We start from the raw sequence: 18,084 nt of genomic DNA on the forward strand, positions 1-18,084 counted from the left end.
AGCATTAACTACATCAAAAGGAAACATACCAGGACTTGACAGAATCAACTACACAATGCTAAAAAACCTGGATAAAACAATAAACACCAGAATTATTAACCTCCAAAACGCCATACTAAACAACTACATCCCACAAACATACAGAAATAGCTTAATAATACCGATCCTAAAACCAAATTCAGACGATCGCACTAAACTCATGCCTAGCAAAACTGCTTGACAAAATAATAGCAAAACGGCTGTGGTGGTTTGTCATAAACGACAAACTAATCCATAACAGTCAAACTAGCTTTAGAAAGGGGAAATCGGCTATAGACAGTCTACTACTCATAGACCATCTTTTAGCACGAGCTCTCTCAAGAAGAAACCATGCATCCTTTATATCACTAGACTTTGCAAAGGCCTTTGATAGAATTGGCATCCACTCAATACTTGACCAACTTATAATCTTGAAAACTGGCTCAAAAATTATTAACTACGTAAGAAACTACATGACAAATAGAAAACTACTCGTGCGCATTGACTCTGAAACCTCCTCCTTTTATCCAATGCAAAACGGCATTCCTCAAGTCTCCCCACTCTCCGTGGTCCTGTTTGTGATCGCATATAACTCACTAACAGAAAAGCTCACACTTCATCCAAACATCAGCCTAAGAGCATACGCAGATGACTTCAACATCATCCTAAAACTAAAAAACAAAAAAAACCTAAATATAAACCTAAATCCGATAATATCCACTATTACAGACTGGGCAGAATACTCATGAGCCATGTTATCTAACACAAAATGCAAACAGCTCCACGTTTGCAGAAAACATAACTGAAACTGCACCATAACAACAGGAAACACGCAAATGCAAGAAGTAACATCATTAAAAATCCTTGGTCTCCACTTCAATAACAAATACAGATGGAATACTCACACAGAACTACTAAACAACAACCTCAAACAGTATATTAACGTAATAAAATGTCTCTCAAACGAAAAGTTTAACTGCAACACCTCTACACCTTTAAATGTAACAAAAGCAACCATCTTCTCAAAAGCAGACTACGGCCTTCCAATCTACGGCTACTGCCCGTACACAACACGGCGCAAAATAAAGACAAAAATCAACACAGCCTTTAGAACTGCCCTCGGAGCCTTCAGAACCACCCCCACAAATAACATAGACAAATAACACAGAAGACAGACGAGAGTTCCTTACGTCAAAAATCAGTCCCTAGTTAACGCCAAAACCTCCCCAATATTAAAAATTTTAAAAACATATAGCCCGCCTAAACGTCCATAATACAAATCAACAATAGATCGTACTATAGAATACTCACAAGTCCACCAACTGCCATTTAATCAATTAACATCGCCCACACAAACCACACCGCCTTGGAACACAAGCCCTCTAAAAATAAACACATCGCTAAATAAATTCGACAAAAAAAGTAACCCTCCAGAAATTTTTAGATTAAAATTTACAGAAATTAAGTCAAAAGACGAACACAAATACACATACATTTCACCGACGGATCTCAAGCAAACGGCATCACTACCATGGCAATCACAAACGAAACTGAATGCATCAAACTTTACCACCTACCACACTACTCTTCAGTGTTTTCCACAGAGCTACTGGAAGCACTGCAATTACATAAAACTAAAAGAGGCAAATTTTGCATATGCTCAGACTCGCTCTCTGCCATCGACGCAATTAAACACACTAACAACAGTGAACATTATATCTCAAAGGCTCGTAATCTTCTACAAAAAAACAATAATAAATTTAAACTGTTTTAGATCCCCGGTCACGTGGGAATACCTGGAAACGAACTTGCAGATGCCCTAGCAAAAAACGCTACAAGACAACCACTCACGCAGGACATATTTAGATATAATAAAAATACATATCTCTTGAAAATGCAATCAAACATATCCAAAACTTCACGCTGGTACCAAGCAATTAATCATCCACAACTCAACTGCCACCAAATTACCAAAAACATTCACTCATCGATCTCACGTAGAGACCATCTCAAACCCCACATTACCAAACATTTTAAAACTAATACTATTCCTAAAGAATACAAACTTATATTACTCATTTAGGATAATTCTAATTTAGCGAAAATGTACATATAAAATAACACTCATGTAATTATTGTAAAAAACCGAGCTGAAGGCCCCCGTTGCCATTGCTCAACCTTACCTACCTATTAATTTTAAATTACTTGGTAGATCTTCTTAAATAAATAAATAAGTTGCAAAAGGCAACGAATCGTCTTGCGCTGTCCGCATCATGTGGGTCTGGACAGTTTTTGATGACGTCGTATTTTATCTCGTCAGGCAAGATTCCTTTATCTTTCTTTGTGTCCCAAAAATGTGACTTCATGCATAAAAAATGAACATTTTTCAGGATGTAGTTTTTCTTCCTACATTTCTACATTTCTTAAAAACATTAGTTAGGTTTAGGTTAGATCATCCATGTAAAGGAAAGCTTGAGAAGGTTCTAGTCCGGAGAATGCTATAGTCATCATCCTCTGGAATGAATTTGGCGTTATTTTAAAGCCGATTGGTAATCGCGTGTAGCGATATGTACCATTTCTTCTTGAAAAAGACGTTATATCACGGGACTTTCCTCGAGTTCAATTTTATGAAAACCAGACATTAAGTCTAAGCATGAAAAGTATTTTGCTCTTCCTAGTTGATATAAGATATCATCATTCTAGGTAGCGGGAAATTATCCGACAACAGTTTTTTATTAATTTGGCAATAGTCAATTACTAATCGCCATTTTTTCTTGTCAGAACAGGGAAGAGATTTCTTCGGCTATTTTATTGTCAATTAATTTTTTTACCTGTACCTTCACCTTTTTGACTTTGAGGATTTCTGTACTTTTTTATATAATTTTTATATCAGTTTTTGCTTAACAAAATTGTTTGTAGATATTGCTTCGGTTTCTAGTCCGAATATATCGCTATATTGAGTGCATAAAATTGTTAATTGTGAGGGGAACATTCTTTGAAAGTTGTAATAACACAGATTATTCTCTACATTCGGAATTAGGTTAAACTATGTTGTAGTTCGAAAGCATTTCACATATTTATTATTTGATCACTACTGGTCGTATTAGCAATCGGACTAATGCCTTTTTGGTAGTTGCAACTGTGATTGCAACATAAATGCCATTTTAAATTTCCTGATTTGGATTTATTAGTACACTATTTTCATCAGATAATAGGTGAATTTTTCGGACGACTTGGGATCTTGCTGGCAGAATTATGGAGCTGTCATTAGAAGTTTATGTTATTGGAACATAAATCGGATAATTTAAATTATTTGGTCTAATTATAAGCCAGACTTCAGATAAATTGAAATCTAAATTACAGTTAAATTTTTTCATGAAATCAATTCCTAATATTCCATTACAAGGAATAGCGAATTTTAAGCTTACTATATGGAAATCATGTGGTATATATTTAGAGGTCTGTATTTCGGTAGAGGTCAGCCCTGTTAATTGAGAAACCTCTTGGCTTATGCCCTGTATATTTATTATATTATCTCTTTGTATGAATTGTTGTATAGTAATTTAGTCGTTCCTTTTAGTTTTTATTTCGGGTTTATTTTTACTTAGTTGGAGCAGCAATGGTGCCGCTCCAACGATCGAAGTGTCTCTGATCTTTTACCACATTCTTTAAGTCTAAGTAAGGCTAAGTCTCGTAGCTGCGCTGCTTGCAGGCGGCGGCAGAGAGACGGCTATGTACCTATATACTTATGTATAAAGGAGTGTACTTATATACGTTGCTATGCGCTCTGGGGTATGCACATGCTCTCCGTTCGTTACAATTATGCCGATGGTAGTACTTTTTGTGTGCGGGCTAAGCCATAGCGATCAGTTCATATTTCGGCTACTTAGGGCTTATGACCGGGACTTTGAAATATGTAAACACTGCAACAAAGTGTTACGGTGCGCACCCTTTAAGTACTTTCGGTACAATGGGTATTCAATATATGTGCATACTACAGTATTTAAAAGTGTCAGAGTTTATTTTTAATATCAATATTTCTGCACCTGTGTCTATTAAGTAAAACAGATTATTCCCTGTTTCTACGTAATAAAGGTTGCAAATATATTTTTACTGAGATTGATGGTGCGAATTTTAATGTTTTGCGTTGCTAAATATCTATAGGTTCCTATGAGTTTTCCGACGTATTTTGAGCTAGTCTCACATTGTTGGTGTTGTTTTGGCTATTAACTGTATAACATCCACGACCTCTATTTGAACTGTTGGTCTGGTTGTTATAATTTCAAATATTACCGTTGCTTCGATAAAAACCCGTGTTACGGTAATTACCACGGCGACTTCCTCTATCACGAAAATTACATCTGTAATTATTGCCATGATTGTTTTGTTGTCTTTGGACATACAGTACTGTGTTGGCATTGCCTGTCATTTCAGTACTACATTGAATGTACTTTACAACGGCTTCATTCATGGTGCTAAAACTTCCAGCTTCTAGTAAAGTTTTGATTCTACCATATTCACAATTTTTACCCATTGCGGTAATAGCATCTTTTACGGTGAACTTTTCAGCATGTTCAGCTGATAACCCTTCATCAATATATGAAGCTTTAAGTAGTTTTCATAGGTTTTTAATTTCGGTTGTGAATTTTTCAGCGGTTTTTCCTTTTTGAATTGTTATAGCCATTTTAGCTTTAACAAATCGGATGTTTCGCCTACAATTGTGTCCTAGAGTTTCTTCACAATTGCTTCAATGGTTGTCTCATTTTGGACCTTATAAAGAGTTGATCCAATTATTTTTGATTTTTTACTTCGACAGCTAGCTCTTTGAAAGTGCCTTTCGTTAAGTTTACTAGTTTCAACGCCGTTACGAATCCTTGAAGATGGATTTTCTGTCCATCAAATTCGAGAATTGCGGCTGGGTCTGCCATGTTGGTATTATGCTTAATTTATTTTCTTTTATACTTGAACTAGTATCTGAATCTGTATTATCATCCAAATAGGATATTAAAACTGCTAGAATAGTAAGCTCTTGTTCCTCGATTTGAGGGTTCGAATCTAACTTTTCCGACTCTAGGTCTGACTCTGTCTTTTCCGACTCTATTGGTTCAATGCCAGCTGGTACTTTTGATTTCGGTTTATCATCAGTTCCAACTGTTAGAGAAGTGTTAAGTATAATCAGGACTGATATATCTAAATCGAATTTTCGCATATTTAAGGGTAGATTTTCTCGAAGTCTGATTACAAATTGTTGTACTATGGACCAATGATCTTGATTTAGTTTTTCTCTTTGGACATGTATCAAAATACGTGCTTCAATAAAACACTTTACTAATACTTCTGCATTTTTCTTAATTATTCTTTTGATTTGGCCCACTTTGTGTTAATGATTTATATGATTTACCCCAGTCAATTTTTATTTTAGTTAGTTCATTATACAAATCGTTCCATTTCATTATAACTACATCTAGATATATTTAATTTAGCCATATATTTTTTTAATGTTTTTTAATTATATTCATTTCATTTTACTTTGAGTATTACAATGTAAATTATTGATAATAGTTGTCATTACTTAATTAATTAATGTTTTTTTTTTTTAAATTTTGGGCAGGTCATCTGACCGGCTCATGAACCTCTTTTTGATGCATATATTTTGCAACTTGTGCAATTTATAAAAACAATTTGCACACGTTATGACAACAATTACTATTAAAAGTATATTTACTATTTTTAAATCAATAGTGTTTGACTCTACTTTATTTTTAGCATTAGCAGTGGAATCTGTCTTAAAATTATGTAGTCCATTTTGAGATATTGTATGTTTAAATTGAATTTTCATCAAATTTGCTTCTTGAACTTTTAAGCATGTGTTTTACGCAATCCTTGCGGCAGTTGTCTGGCTTCCTTGCCAAAGGCTTTGGGGATTGTGGTTTTTGAATTAGTGAATCATTTATAGTTTTAATGTTAGCTGAGTGAGTTACAGATTTTGGCTTTTATAGCAGGAGGCTTTCGTTCAAAAAATCAAGCTCTTCTGTAAGCTTTTGTGGCGTTGCCCATGTGGGTGCCGTTTTCTACGTGTACATATAATAACCACTTAATGTGTGCTATTCTTTTTGTTATTTTATTTTTTTGACCTCCGTGTTGCCCGTTACTCACTCAGACTTTCTGTGTGTTCCATCCCTTCCATCCCTTTCTTTCTTTTTATTAGCCTTCTTTAGACCTACCAAAAGTCCTTTAGGCTGCTTTGCAGGGTTTTGGCTGGTCCTGTCACAATCGCCTTGTTATGGGTCCAATCCCGAAAGTAAAAGTCTTCGTTTAGTTTATAAATTAAATTTATTATTTATGAGAAGTTCGTGTTGCAAACAGACGCCAGCGACATCGGCCAGTTTTAACGCAGAAAATCCAGGGAGAAGAACGAGTCATCGCATTCGGCAGCAGACGCCTCATCGCCGCCGAGGAGAACTACTCCGCCACAGAAAAGGAGTGTCTGGCTATCATATGGGCCATCAGGAAACTCAGATGCTACTTGGAAGGTTATCGATTTGAGGTGATAACGGACCACCTCGCCTTGAAGTGGCTCAACTCGATTGATAATCCCACCGGCCGCATAGCGCGATGGGCGTTGGAACTGCAGCAGTACCAGTTTGACGTCACCTATCGACGCGGGAGCCAGAACATTGTTGCAGATGCATTTTCTCGACAGCGTTTAGAAGTACTTCAGATGATCCAGGAGGATAAGCCGGGATGCACATGGTACCAGCGGATGCTGAAACTTGTTCAGGACAGGCCTGAAGATTACCCGGACTACGCGTACGAGAACCAACAGCTATATCGGCATATCGGATCCCGACCTGACGACGAAGACTCCGTGCCCTGGAAACTGTGCGTGGCCAAGGAACACCGACAGCGAGTACTGTCGGAATGCCATGACCAACCCACGGCAGGACATCTCGGAATCAGGAAGACAACCACCAGATTAACGAGCCGTTCGATACTGTCTGCGCCGATTTTATTGGGCCCCTTCCGCGATCCAAGAGTGGAAATACGATGCTGCTCGTATTCTTCGACGTCTTTTCGAAATGGGCTGAGTTGGTCCCCGTGAGAAAAGCTACTTAGGCGCATCTCGGAAGATCCTTTCGGGAGAGGATCCCCCGAACATTTGTCTGCGATAATGGGACACAGTTTACGAGTCGTTCATTCAAAGCCTTCTGCAAGCAGGCGGGAATGGAGATCCAACATACAGCACCTTATACTCCGCAGCAGAGTACAGTTCACTTAATATGTAAGCCTAACCAATAATTGTACGATTTGTAGTTATATTAGTACACAAGAATTATCTTAGCTAAGCTTTCCCCCTCCGTTCTCGCATCAGCAGCAGCCACAAACAAACCCCGAAAATTGGCACGCGCCAAGGGAAGAGCGAGAGAAAAGGAGTACCGAAACTTCGACAAGTACAAAAACCCAGAGCAGCCGAAAACTTGAACAAAACGCGGGGGCAAAGCTTGACTCTGGCTCTTCTGGAAAACGCGGCTCACCGGACCAGAAGTGTGCGCAGGTCACTCTTGGACACGCGGCGCACGGGATCAGAAGTCCGAGAAGCGGGACTCTTGCAAAGGCGGCGCACGGGATTAGAAGTGCGAGCAGAGCAAATTCATGTGGACAACAGGAGTCTTTTGCCTTCGGAGTGCGAAAAGTGGTGCAGTCGAGTGACTGGTACCAAGTGACCCAAGTGAAGGAGTTTACCTTGACGACCTCGAGGAGAGTGTGCCGGCCCAGGACCAGCGGCGGAGCACCCGGAGACACTCGTGTGTGTGTGCGTGAGAGCGAGACGGGTGAGTGAGTGGAGTGAACCGCATTTTGGCCAGCGAGAGTCCCGTGCAACGAGAAATTTCTCGAAGGCCTCGATGCGGCTTCGCCCAGAGTAGGCTAGAATTTATATACCCTGACATAACCTAACCCGTTAACCTGCGAACACTGAGAAAAAAACATGAACCAGGAAATAAAAAGAATGCTCTAATGAATATAAAATATTTCTCGCCTGATTTTAATACAATTCGTAGGAAAAGAATACACTCAATCTGGCCACACATAGATATAAATATTTCAGAACAAATGCCTAGATTTTAGGCAATAAATTCTGCCCTAGGGAAAAGTTGTCCCCATAATCGATCCCCTCTCTCTCGGCCTTCTCGTAGCGAATGCTATGAGCCAGGCCAAATGCGCGTTACCACTGACCCTTTTCACTCTGCTACTAAACTATTTTTCTCACTCCATACCCCGGTGGCTGCCTCTCTACATCTCACGCCAGCAAACCGATTTTTGTCCTAGACCTTTTTGTCCCATATCTTTACGGTAAAGAGACCCTGGCAGGACTGAGTATATCCCAGCCTACGAGACTTCTTTACATCTTTTTTATTAACTTAAACTGTAGTTATTTTGTGTGCTTTTAATCTAAAGGTTGTTCTATTGTCTTAAAGTGGGGTGTCAGTTAATGAAACGTTTCTATAGTGTTCAATTGTAAGACTTCGTGAACTCACTCCCTTTGCTTATTTTGTGAAGATTCAACATGAAGATCATGTAAACGGCACGAATATATATTAATTGGAATATTATGAATATCAAACTTTTCTATGTCTGTGGTAGACATCCACTTAAAGTTCTTTTATGGTAAAGGTTGTGAAATTGCCAAGCCATACAAGTTATTCGCATCCACATACATTAAAAATGAAGACTCTTTTGAGCAATCATAATCTCACAAATATTTATTATTTGCTTTTGTGAATCTATCTCCTCGAATGCTTTTTTGAATAAATCTATACATATCCATATCTGTCAGCAATTCAAGTTGAATATTTGTGGTTTTTCGAATTTCTTCGAGTCTATTAACGGAATATAAATATTCATAGGGAAATATACCCTTCTTACGCATTAGTTGAAATTCTTTATCATTACTGAAAACTGACTTCACAGTATTCATTTGATCGTCTATTAAATTAGACGCTAGGGTATACAAACTTGAGCGCATGAAACTGTAAGTATCGAGAAAACGAATTTCACCAAAACTTGTTATTTTTTTTGAAACAGAAATATAGGTGTTCTTATCTTCCCTTATTCTTGAATAAATAAATGACAGTTGTATTTGAAAAATTATGAAAAATACTGGTATGAATTTTTTTACTTTGTAATCCAAGTTACATTTAGAGTGAGCTGCACCCCTAAAGTTACGTGTGAAATGACAGTGATCTCTAACCCTATCAGTCCGCAAAACTTTCTGGCAAATAGAACAATTCAACGCATTGTCAAATATCTTTTGGTCGTCTAAAGTCATTCTAATAGGAAGTATTTCATGTAAGTATTCCATTCTCAAATTTTTAAAATTTTCGATTAATGAATTTACAAAACTGGTTCCTGAATTTATTCCTGTTTCTAAAACAAATTTATCTAGTCTAGAATCAAATGTACACTTTATAAAATAATAATAATAATATTAAATAATTAGGCGCTCACTTCAAGATTCTTTGCTTACAGATTTTGTATTACATACGTTGAGTATCGCCTTTTTCGTTAAAATGAAAAGAGGTAGTGGTATGAGTGATAAACCAGCCATCGGTGTGTAAGAATTATTATTCATTTGCAAGCGAATTAAATTTATAAAAGATCATCCACTAACTCTCTCATGAAATTCTTGAGTTTTTGAAATTATTTGCATGGTATGTTCATGAAAGATACGCTCTAAATAAAAATCTTTATTTATGATCGACATTTTTCTTTGAAAGCTTTTCATTTCCATCTGTTCAGGTTCAGATTCAAACAATTCAAAGTTTACTTTTGCTAAAGTATAACTATCTAATAAAATGCTGAGATGAAGTAGCAACGACAATCCAGCTTCACTCAAGAAATTATCAGGATCAAGTCCGATCATGTAATGCAATATTCTTCCCCTGAATCCTTCAGAAAATTTATTGACTCTTCCGTCAAGGGTTGAATTGTATTTCGTTTATGCGACTCCGAGCGGAAATAGTTTGACCACCTATTTTTTTGCACATCACACTTATCCTATAAGTGACAAAACTGATTTTGGGTATTAATTTTTTGATTTTGTTTAATTATTTTTCACGATTACTTTTTCACTTTTACTTGACTTGAGCTTGAGGCAGGCGACTAACCCACTTCAAAACGATTCTTAGAAGACTACCTATTGTTCTCGGTAATTTATAGTGTTTAAAGTGGGTGTGTACGATAATATTGAAAATTAGAGGTGCATATTTAGGAATTTGTAAACTTAAAAACAATATGGATAGTTCTGGTACATAAACTATTTATTGGTTAGAAGAGATGACAAGTATTGATTTTGAAAAATATTTGATACTAGTGTAACAAATAGGACACCCTCTCATCAATAAAGGAGACAGATAAACATAGAACTAAGGACAAGATTCGATTGAGATTTTGTGAATTCGAAAACAATACAGGTAGTTCTAACAGGTAAGATCGACTATTCATTGGTTAGAAGAGATGAAAAGTATAGGTTTTGGAAAATTCTTGAGACAAGTGTAACTAATAGGACACCATCAATCGATTAAAGAGATAGACAATAGGAGGAGAATGTTGGTTAGAAGAGACCGCGCATACTTAGCTTGAAGGTGGGAAAGGAAAGATCAGTTTTTTATGCACACCGTCATACTCAGGTAGTAAATAGGAGACAGTTTGAAAAAAAATCATTTTGACTTAGGGAAAATCAAAGATATTTATATGCACAGCTTGAGCTAAAAGAGGAAGACGAAAATTAATATAAAATTTTCTTAATAGGTTGTGTGAGAATACATTAAAGGGCATGACGATGTTTTTGAGTTAGAGAGACATCATGCAATAACTTAAAATAAATAACTTTCTGAACGAATTCGACGGAATTCTGTGCAATGGAAATCATATAGACACCTGTGAGTGGAGCAATGATGCAGGCACCGAGGCAGTCGATTCTTGCGCATGCCTTCGAATTTTGCATTACGAAAATTAGGCACTCAATATTATGAAAATATATTATAATATGGAAAAAATGGAAAATAACAAGTAACATAAAAAATCAGGTTCGCAATTCCAAAATAATTGAATAAATGCATTATTATTAAATTACAGGTATACTTGTGCGTTTTACCCTTTTGGGAACGCCCCTCGGTCTAGTGTGTGGAATAAGGTCATTGGCGTGTCCCTTTTTGCGACCCTGTGGTCTTCACAATGAGCGTGCCCCTTGGACGTGTGCGTGTGTCCCTTTTATTGCGGTCAGGTAATAGAACCATGTTCCGGTCTCTGGCTCTGGCTAATATTTTTATGACCCTTTTGTGGAAAGGAGCGAATCTTTGACAACATACCAGTAAAACGTTCTGGGGCGGAAACGAAAATATGGGTTTCAAAATATTTCCCACATCTGAGAATCATAAACTTGTAAGATTTATTTTATTGGGGTTCTTTTGATTCGAAACTTGTCTTGCAAGCATAGAAAAAATTATTCCCAAACATGATCGGTCATGTTTCTCTGAGATAACAACCTTTGGATGCTTTGGGTGTGCAACCTTTCTCAAGAGCATAGCATCACATGGGTAAAAGAGGTAAAAGAGTTCGTGATAACGATCTTCGACTTTTCGCAGTAAGGCGGAACGCATCCGACGACTACATTATCAAAGCTGGAGTCCCTCAAGGAAGCGAACGAGCAGCTTACAACATATACTTTCGCTAACGACACAGCTAGCAAACCACCTTCTCGTAGTAGAGAGGTGGCTATCTGACCTTGACATCATACAACGCGCTTAATTGAAAACCCTGAGAACTATCACTGGGCCACCGTGTTATATTCGCAACTAAAACATCCACAGCGACCTAGGGATTCTAGGATTCTTTAGCACAATATCAGTCATATGACTGTTACATTAATTGGTTTAAGATTTAATACACTCATTCTTATTATCCAAAGGAAGAAGATTCAATAAATAAATACCAAAGCATACAAAAAAATGCCATTTCTTAATTTATTTTGGTGATAAAATACAATCCACTCACATCCAGCTGGGACAAGCCGTACAAGCTGTAAAGCTGTAAAAGGAGGCACCCAAACTGCCCGACATAGGGAGACGGCTCATGGATAAGTGTAAAATTAGGCTGGGATGGACTTCGTTTAAAGTCCGCCTAAAGATAACACTTAAGTAGTGTTTTAAGTGTATAAAGTTAAACCATATAGCACGGAATTGCAGGATTCAGGAGGACTCAAAATGATGCTACAGCTGTGGCGCAAAGGAGTACCAAGCCAGAGGCTGCAAAGCAAATGCCTACCACATGCTCGGCAAGCGCAAAAAGGAGCAAGATTGCGACCACCCAAGAATGATTGGGAAATAACCGCACTTTAAGAAGGCTTTGCAAGGGCTTAGGGGTAAATTAAGTTCGTTCCGTTAAATCTAAACCATTTTAAGGTTGGCCAATCTTTATTGGAGCAAAATATTATCGAGCAAAACGTAGACATATCACTCATAATAACTCATAAAAGAGCAATACAGGAAGAAAAATTCCGGAGAATGGTTAACAAATAATAGCAAAAATAATAGCAATAATAGCGGAAATGGCTTCGCTGGGCCCATGTGAATGGAAAGCTTTCTATAGCTGTTACTTGCTGCCAAGCCGTAGCCTTTGCAGTCGATATATATGCTCAAAGAGTTTGCAGAATAAGCCCAGGAAAATTGCTCTGCAATTTAAGATTGCTCTGCAATTAAAGATTGCTCTGCAATTTAAGATTGCTCTGCAATTTAAGATTGCTCTGCAATCCTCCGGGTACTAAGGACAATACCGGACGACAAGGCCCTTGGACTAGATGAAATCCCGAATAAAGTTCTTAAAAGTGCGTTAACAGCAAACACAAAAGATTATGCTGACATGCATAACGCATACCTAACAGATGGTGTTTTCCCTAGTCACTGGAAATCACAGCAGCGAATGTTTCTCATACCAAAAGGGGACAAACCGGCAAAAGAGTCTTCTTCGTTTTGGCCATTTTGTATGTTGAAAAAAAAATTAATTAATTAAAATTCTTAAAAGAATAACCCACTCGCAGCTAGTAGGTGCCCTTGTCGAAACCAACGGCAGTATAGTTTTTGGAATGAGCTATCTACCATCGACGCCGTCGGTAAACTGTGTGAATTCACAGACAAAAACATAGGTGGTACCACTCACTAAATGCACTGAGCAACCTAAATGTCGCAGTGTGTCCGCGGGTGGTCCGATAAGTACTTAGACTCCAAAAGAAAGACAAAAATGTTGGAAAAGAATCAATTTATTTCTCAACATAATCTCCTTTTTTACCTACCGTTTCGCCCTTCTCCAGGTAGTCGATGTAGATCACACCTTGTGAATCTCAAAAAACGGTGGCCATCACTTTTCCGGCCGATCGGATAGTCTTCGCCTTCTTCTAAGCAGGTTCGCCAGGTGAATACCCACTGTTTCAACTGTTCCTTGTTCTCTGGTGTATACCAGTGGATCCATGTTTCGTGAACTGTCACGAAACGACGCAGAAACTTCTTTGGATTGCGCTTAAACAGTGTCAAACACTTCTCTGATGTGGTCTCTCGGTTGCGTTTTTTTCCGGATTGAGTAAACGCGGCACCCATCGCGCCGACCGCTTGCTCATGCACAAAATTTCATGTCGATATGACCCACGCGGTCTTTTGACATGCATACTGCCCTAACTATCTCGCATATCTTCAATCGGCGGTCTGCCAATACGAGATCGTGAATTTTTGACACGTTATCCTCCGTGCTTGCCGTTTTCAGCACACCTGGGCGTGGCTCCTTACAAACCGAAGTGCAACCACGTTGAAACTCGTTAAACCAATTTTTCACGGTCGCCATCGAAGAAGAAGAGTCACTGTGCACAGCATCCAAGCGCTCTTTGATTTCGCTGCCCGATTACCCTTCCAAAAACAAGAATCGAGCCACAGACCGATATTGCTCTTTCTCCATTTTTCTAAAGTTCGCAAACGAGTACGACTCCACACGCATTCAAAACAAAACTACGAGTCCGAATCGGCTAAAATTTCGACAGTAGCCGTCTACGAGAATGTACAACACGATAGTTAATTTCTCTTGCGATAGTGACGCCATCGGGCGGTGAGGCTATGTACTTACCAGAAAGAAAGGTATAATTTAAATATATCAATATCAATCAAGACAATAAAAAAAAATAGACCTAACGGAAAATGCAGACTCCGATTCGAGCGAAGGAATTGAATCAAAAGAAAAAGGTCTACATGATCGAACAATTTTTGCAGTTATAACAGTAACAGAAGCAGCAAAAGAACAGTAACATAAGCAGACGAAGAAGAAGATATAAATTCCGATATAAGTGTGACACACAAAAAAACATAATCCGGCAGCCCCAAGAGCATATAAAAAATATTTCGAGGCATCATCCCGGAATTTGACGTACAAAAGATACACCTTCAAGGAAAAGTAACAGCCTTGAAGTTGGTTAACTTGCCTAAAGGCACATTCAAAGATTTGACTGTAGAAGTCATCAAATCAAGAGTTATTGGATATTCATTATATTTAAAATTGAAAACTTACGAAAGATCTTTGAAGCTTCGTACATTGACGAAAGCCTATAAGCCGCACATGATGACAAATTCAGTACAAAGGATGCCATTGGTTACAAATTTTTGGCATGGCCACCTAAAAACATCTTTAGAGGTAAGTAACTCCATAACTATGAATGAAACTGACACTAAGTACAAACAATGCAGTAAACGGCTGAGCAGCGGCACAGTGGTTTTATTCTATCTATGCTTTTAAAATCTATTGGTAAGCTTGATGCTTTAGCAAGGACAATACTCTTGTGCCATAGAAGGAGTTGTATTAAAACAGTATACGACATATTGGAGCCATACGTCCCAATCGTTTTTATCTACTGAAATTTTGGATCGAATGAATATAATAAAAGTTCTATGGCTTCTTTTGACTGTTTGGTGGTGGTGTGCAGTAGATGTTATATTTTTGATGTTCAAATTTCTACATAGCTCATCTTTTATTAAATTTTTGTATTCTGTTCCCATGTCGATAATGAACGTCTTCAATGGACCGTAATTCAGAATAAAATCTTCAAATATAGCTTTAGCTAATGTTTTTGCACTTTTGTCTTTAATTGGTATTGCGACAAGGTATTTTGTTAGGTCGCAGATTAGAGTAATTGTTTACTTGTTGCCTTGTTCTGATCGTATCAAAAATTAACCTGTCGAAAGCCATTTGTTGCGTTTGGGTTATAGTCATTGGGGTCTTTGTGTTCATTGCCGTTTTCTATTTTTGGCATGTAGGACATTTTCTTATATAATTTGATATATTTCTCGTCATATTTTTCCAATGATGCAAAAGTTTTTATTTTAGCTGATTGTTAAAAGTAATAATATTAGAGTATCATGTATGTAAACAGTATTGCTTCCATTTCTTTGTAATTATTTGGTAATAGGGTCACCGGCTTAAGTAGCGCTCTCTTAGAGATTTTAATATTTTATTGCCCATTGTTTTAAAAGATTATATTGAGAAAGAATCAAAGATCATTTTGGTCAGTGCCACTTTGAGCTGGCTGATATTAAGTATACCGGCTTCTTTTTTAAGCCTTTGGAAGAATTGATCTGTACAAATCGCTAACGTCAATTCTTGCTATAACTTTCATTCCATGTTTTAGTAAACATCTGTTATTCGCAAGGTCACTACTTTTCGTACCTCATCATTTACAAAGACTTCGTATACGTTGGGCTCAGAAGCGTTTGCTTAAGCAAATCTAATTTGTCTTTTTCATTTTCTGCGCAGGAATTTTTTTGTTTTCTTTGATTTCTAGTAGTGACTTTTAATACATTTCTGGTGAGTTCTTTCAATTGCTCAATGGTTATTCTTGATAACGCATCGACCACCTAATTGTCTTTACCCTTTAGATATTCTACTGTAAAGTTATATTCCTCTAATTCCTCCCATTAGTTTCAGTTTTGAGCTTGGATTTATCATCGAAAATAGGTAGGTAAGTGGTTGTGATATGTTCTGACAGTGAAGTGTCTACATAATCGTATGGTCTGAAATAAGTTATTGCCCAGTGAATTGCTGCCAATTCTTGTTCTGTTGTGCCTTTATTACTTTCTCCCTTAGTAAACGATCTTGATACATATGCAACCGGAAGTTGGAGTCCGTTTCTGTGTTGAGTTAACACTGCTCGACATGCTTGCTTACTTGCATCTGATATTATGCAAAATTCTTTTCTGAAAGTTTGGGTATTGTAATAAGTTTTGATTTATAAGTTCCGATTTAAGGTGTTCGAATGCATTCTGACAGTCTGTTGTCCATATGAATATAACATTATTTTCGGCGAAATATTCTATAAAACGTCTATAATAGTTGCAAAAGGCACAGTATCATCTCAAACCTCGCAGAGAAAAGACGTGTTACTATTGAGCTCTTGTAGTCCACCTTCCAACAACCAAAAACAACAACTAACAACTGATTATCAGAAAAAAACAAACAAGTGCGTAAAACAAAAAAGTAAAAAACAAAAACAACTAACTCAAAATCCAAGTGCTGGGCGCCAGCCCGAAAACAACTACAACAATGGTCCACCGGACATAAGAAGTGGTACATCAATGTACAACAAAAACCCAGGTGAACCAAAATTCATGATCATTAAAGGACCAGACAACAAATCACTCGAGAGTCTTAACCCTTTCATACATAAAAAACGATTGACTTTACATGCGATGGTGAGGTGGAATCTTGCAAAAACACCCGTTCCGGATACATTTTGATAAAAACTAAAAACCCCTTAAAAGCAAGCAAATTACTTAAATTAAACAAAATTGCAAACATTGAAGTAAGTGTCATGCCACTACGAAAAAAAACTGCATAAACTGCAAAAACATTCCCGATACCGGCTCCAAACACAACCCACTAGACCGCAACTGTCCAACATTCAAAAAGCAACAAGAACTAACAAACATTAAAATTACAGAAAAAGTCGATCACAAAACAGCACTTACAATATACCACACTCGCCACAACCATCCACTTCCCATAAGCTTCGTCTCAATTGTATCAAAAAATCTAACCAACACTACAACCTCAACACTCGCAACTCTAATAAAAACGCACTACAAATGTACCATGGTGGAACAACAATCTCAAAAAACTACGAAACGATAAAATGAAAAAATGGAACGAACTTAAAAGAAAATATCTACATCAAACATTGTACAGTACAAAAGGGCAAATGCCCTATTTAAACTAACACTCAAACAAGCTAAAAAAGCAAACATTAACAAATTCACATCGCAAATCTCACCTGACAGCCAACCCAAATCGATCTGGAGCAACATCCGACGCTTTTGCGGCATTAACCCTCAAAAACACATACACTGTATATTCAACCCATCAACAAAACAAAACACTAATGAAAATTTGAAATTGCTCAATTTCTTTGCCAAAATTTCTCAGAAACCTCCTCCGGCAGCAATTTTTCAAGCACCTTTATCAATCACAAACAAACGTCACTTAGCAATACCATTCATCTTCCACATATTCCTAGCAAAAGGGCAACCGAAATAGAAAAACCCATAACTGCAATAGAATTTTCAGCAGCATTAACTACATCAAAAGGAAACATACCAGGACTTGACAGAATCAACTACACAATGCTAAAAAACCTGGATAAAACAATAAACACCAGAATTATTAACCTCCAAAACGCCATACTAAACAACTACATCCCACAAACATACAGAAATAGCTTAATAATACCGATCCTAAAACCAAATTCAGACGATCGCACTAAACTCATGCCTAGCAAAACTGCTTGACAAAATAATAGCAAAACGGCTGTGGTGGTTTGTCATAAACGACAAACTAATCCATAACAGTCAAACTAGCTTTAGAAAGGGGAAATCGGCTATAGACAGTCTACTACTCATAGACCATCTTTTAGCACGAGCTCTCTCAAGAAGAAACCATGCATCCTTTATATCACTAGACTTTGCAAAGGCCTTTGATAGAATT

General features: G+C 37.4%; 1 protein-coding gene across 2 annotated transcripts in view; it reads left to right on the forward strand.

Annotated features, from left to right (window-relative positions):
• Nucleotides 1-7,365: 7,365 nt before the first annotated feature.
• Nucleotides 7,366-18,084, forward strand: part of LOC108028870 (fatty acid synthase) — a 41,557-nt gene continuing 30,838 nt past the window's right edge. The window contains exon 1 of one of the 2 annotated variants that reach the window (XM_050889342.1): nucleotides 7,366-7,850. The gene's annotated coding sequence lies outside the window, so the exon portion shown is untranslated. The remainder of the gene's footprint in view (nucleotides 7,851-18,084) is intronic. The other variant, XM_050889343.1, reaches the window with a different exon arrangement.

The sequence above is a fragment of the Drosophila biarmipes genome, chromosome 3R, assembly GCF_025231255.1.
Source record: "Drosophila biarmipes strain raj3 chromosome 3R, RU_DBia_V1.1, whole genome shotgun sequence".
NCBI lineage: Eukaryota > Metazoa > Arthropoda > Insecta > Diptera > Drosophilidae > Drosophila > Drosophila biarmipes.